This window comes from Aethalodelphis obliquidens, unplaced genomic scaffold (genome assembly GCF_003676395.1).
Source record: "Aethalodelphis obliquidens isolate GAN/ISIS:26980383/991018 unplaced genomic scaffold, ASM367639v1 scaffold114, whole genome shotgun sequence".
Lineage (NCBI taxonomy): Eukaryota > Metazoa > Chordata > Mammalia > Artiodactyla > Delphinidae > Aethalodelphis > Aethalodelphis obliquidens.
The window spans coordinates 2127567-2132233 of NW_020838058.1; the positions used below are offsets into that span (position 1 = coordinate 2127567).

Consider the following 4667-nt stretch of genomic DNA (forward strand, 5'->3'; position numbering starts at 1 on the left):
CAACAGTGTAGGAGGGCTCCCTTTTCTCCACACCCTCTCTAGCATTTATTGTTTGTAGACTTTTTGATTATGGCCATTCTGACTGGCGTGAGGTGATACCTCCTTGTAGTTTTGATTTGCATTTATCTAATAATTAATGACGTTGAGCATCTTTTCATGTGCCTGTTGGCCGTCTGTATCTCTTCTTTAGAGAAATGTCTATTTAGGTCTTCTGCCCATTTTTTGATTGGGTTGTTTGTTTTTTTGATATTGAGCTGCATGGGCTGTCTGTAAATCTTGGAGATTATTCCTTTGTCGGTAGCATCGTTTGCAAATGTTTTCTCCCATTCTGTGGGTTGTCTTTTCATTTTGTTTATGGTTTCCTTTGCTGTGCAAAAGCTTTTGAGTTTCATTAGGTCCCATTTGTTTATTTTTGTTTTTATTTCCATTACTCTAGGAGACAGATCAAAAAAATATTGCTGCATTTTATGTCAAGGAGTGCTCTGTCTATGTTTTCCTCTAAGAGTTTTATAGTATCTGGTCTTACATTTATGACCTTAGGGTTTTTTTTAAGAAGAAAAACGAAAAGCCTCTGAAGTCAATTGTTGCTACAATTGGCACCAAATCCCTTTCTCACCACTTACTTTGTCAAAATATGACTCAGCTAAAATCTAGTGACCGTAGGTTGTTTTTTGTTTGTTTGTTTTGTTTTGTTTTTAGAGGAAAAAAGAAAAGCTTCGGAAGTCGATTGTTGCTACAGTACATCTTTCCTACTTGTAGGGGACATGGAAATTACACAGCTTGTTTCTGCCATCTGCTGTCAGGAACAGTTCAGACAACAACTAGTAGCCCCAGAAGTTAGTGGACAGGGTTAGCAAACTTAAATGCTCCAGGGGTTGGGTAGGCAATAGGAGTGTGTGCAACGTACTGGTTAGGAACTATATGAACTGCTAGCACCAGCCCATAAAAATTTGGCAGCAGTCCCTCACCTCCAGAGAATTACTGCCACAAGGGAACATTGGTCCAGTAAGGCCAGATTTTGGGGTTTTTTTTAAAGAGAATCCAGAAATCTAGATATTAAATGTGAACTTTCCCAATTTTAACTGATAATTTAAGAAAATGTAAGTGCTGTACAGACCAAAAACACAACATGTGTTTAGGATAACAGTGCATAACCTCTGTTTCTCCTGCCACAGTCCCAAAAATTGTTTTTATAAATATGAATCAAGATTAAAAACTATTTTCTCTAATGAAGTTCAAATGATATTAGCAGTGTCCCAGCATCTTCAGGATACCTGACTCATTTTGGAATCTGAAGACCTGGACTTCCTTGAGGGCAGGGACCAAGTCTTTTGTATCTTTGTATCCCCATCAGTGAGTTCATTGACCTGGATAAAGTAAGTGCTCAATCAACACAGAACAGTTGAACAGCTTTACGCTTTGACCCTGCTACTAAACAGCTCTGTGATCTTGGGTGAATCAAATAGCTTCTCTGAGTGTCCATTTCCTCATTTGGAAAGTACGAGTTATGAGGCTCAATTTTTATAAAAGTGAACTTTATACAAAGATAACTTAATAGTGGTGAAAGACAAGCTAAATAAAGGAATGTTTAAATTCTTCATGAAGAAGTTCCTGAGCATAAACTGGGTAAACCACAACCTAAAGGTCCTCAGATTTGGGGGAAACCAATGTCATACTAAAAAGAACCCTGATGAAAATCAGCTACAGAACAATTTGACACAGACTGAGAAGATATAATATTTCAGCTTGAACATAAATTAGAGTAAATTGAATGATTAAGACTAAATCCACAACTTTGCCTTCATACACTGTTCAAAATTCTCTACCTAATTAATTTTGTGAAATATGAACATTTCCAATCATTAAAATGTCATAAATTGTGATTGTGAAATTCAAGTGTCAAGATGAACCGATGAATTGCAATTTAGACATAAAGTTTCCCAAAATTACCTGATCATAACACTCACCTCACAGTGGGAGTTTGTTAAGATACAGATTTCCAGGCCACCACTCCCCTCAAGATTGTGATTTAGTAGGTCAGGGTGGATAGAATCTGTTTTATCTGCATTTCACAAGGCCCCAAAGTGACCCATATGATCAGACAAGCCCCAATGTGACTCATATGATCAGATTTGCTTTCTGATCTTGAGTTCTTGAATCAGTTTTCCCTCCACTCCTACTTTATTGTCTTGGTCAATGACATAATAATTCTGATCCATCAGTCTGGGACCAGTGAAGATCCCTGACAGAGCTGAGTCAGACAAAAGGATGTGCTGGTTATATCAGCATGGTTGTGACACTGGCGCAGGTCTGGTCAGAATCTAAGATTAAGCAGGAAACAGCAACCAGGTCAATGTGGGTCACAGGGGGCAGAGCATGACTAGATAAGATTTAAGGCACATTATATAATGCCAAAAATGTACTCCAAATCCAGGGAAGGCTCAAGCAGATCTGATCATAGCTCCAGGAAAAGCTCAAAGGAAATAGTGGTTTCAGCTACATTCTCCAATTACATTTTAATTAGAGCAGTTCAGGACTTCTGGCTGGCAGTTATCCCAGGAAAAGACCCTTCGGTGAGTGATTCTTAACCTTCTCTGGGTCATGAACTCCTTTAAGAATCTGATCAAAGTTGTAGAATTTTTCCCTAGAAAAATACACAGATTAACATATTCACAAATTACTATATACAATTTCTGAGGTTTCATAAACCACCAATCCTATTCATAGACTCCAGGCTCAGAACCTTCTTCCACAGACCTTAAAGGACCTTGGCTAAACAGAGCCATGTTGAATCTCCTTAGAGGTGAAGTGGGTCTGGGAAGGACTACTCATTGCTTGGAAGGCTGAATTTGATATCAGAGGTTCCTGTGTCCATTAGGCTAGACTGCCAAAATCTATGAAAGGAAGCCCTCATGCTTGTTACTTTAAATTTTTTGGTTCAACAAGTATTATCTATGTAGAGTTCATTTTATTCCAGGCTAGGACCTGAGAAATCAGCAGTGAACAAGACAAAAATGGAGCTTGCAGGCTAGTGGAGGATACTGACATTAAACAAAGCAAAATACATGAATAGAAGTATTGTAAATTGTAAATGTTAACAAAAGAAACAATCAAGGAGTTGAGATAGAGTTATAGGAGGCAAGGATGGAGGAAATTATTCTTGATAAGAAGGTGAGAGTTATCTCTGCAGTGACTCCAGTGATTATATCAAAAAAATATCAGATTTGACCAAAAAATGAGGAGATTCTACAAACAACTCTCTTTTCTGAGAATAAGCAACACTGTTTCTTGGTGTGCATGAAGATAACCCAGAGAGTTGAGGAAGTCGCTAAGAAGAGTGTGCTGGGGATGCTCTAGGAAAAGACTGAATGCTGAGGTGATTTACAATCCAAAGGGTTTTGATTTGCCAAGAAGTAAATGAACCTCATGGATCAGAACAACAACCTCCCACCTTATGCCCAGGGCCTGGCCTTCCCTCAGGGTACCATGACTCCTAGAATCCCTATCTTTAGTCTAATGATGCCTTATGGCACAGGACTGACTCCACAGCCTATTCAGAACACCAATAGTCTGTCTTTATTGGAAGACCAGTGAAGACAGCAGCAGCAACAGCAGCAGCAGCAGCAGCAGCAGGTGGCAGTGGCAGCCATTCAGCAGTCGACGTCCCAGCAGGCAACCCAGGGAGCCTCGGGCCAGACACCACAGCTTTTCCACTCACAAACTCTTAACGACCGCACCCTTGCCGGGCACCACTCCACTGTATCCCTCCCCCATGACCCCTGTTACCTACCCCTGCCACGCCAGCCTCAGAGAGCTCTGGGATTGTGCCGCAGCTGCAAAATATTGTATCCACAGTGAATCTTGGTTGTAAACTTGACCTAAAGACCACTGTACTTCATGCGGGGAATGCTGAATATAATCCCAAGTGGTTTGCTGCTGTAATTATGAGAATAAGAGAGCCCCGGGCCACTGCACTGATATTCAGTTCTGGGAAGATGGTGTGCACAGGAGCCAAGAGTGAAGAACAGTCCAGAATAGCAGCAAGAAAATATGCCAGGGTTGTACAGAAGTTGGGTGTTCTAGCTAAGTTCTTGGACTTCAAGATTCAGGACATGGTGGGGAGCAGTGATGTGAAATTCCCTATAAGGTTAGAAGGCTTTGTGCTTACCCACCAACAGTTCAGTAGTTATGAGCCAGAGTTATTTCCTGGTTTAATCTACAGAATGATCAAACCGAGAATTGTTCTCCTTATTTTTGTTTCTGGACAAGTTATATTAACAGGTGCTAAAGTCAGAGCAGAAATTTATGAAGCCTTTGAGAACATCTACCCTATTCTAAAGGGTTTCAGGAAGACAACGTAATGGCTGTCATCTATTCCTGCCTCCCCCATCCACTTGTTTTTTAATTTTTTAAAACATATTTATTGGAGTATAATTGCTTTACAATAATGTGTTAGTTTCTGCTTTTTTTTTTTTTAACAAATCAGTTTTGGTACATTTAGTGGTGTTGTGGACGGCCCCATGTGATGAGAGGATGGATGTTTGGTTGTAGGTTGCAGCATGAAGTGAAGCTCTCCTGCATGTGTACCCCATAAGAATGCCAGGAAGGGGTATTATTTCTGCACAGAGAACACTGAAATGTTACTGTAAGTTGCTCGAACTGGGCTG

At 40.2% G+C, this 4667-nt stretch overlaps 1 pseudogene; it reads left to right on the forward strand.

Moving 5' to 3' along the window:
- Positions 1-3426: 3426 nt before the first annotated feature.
- Positions 3427-4388, forward strand: LOC113615296 (TATA-box-binding protein pseudogene; annotated as a pseudogene).
- The last annotated feature ends 279 nt before the right edge of the window (positions 4389-4667 follow it).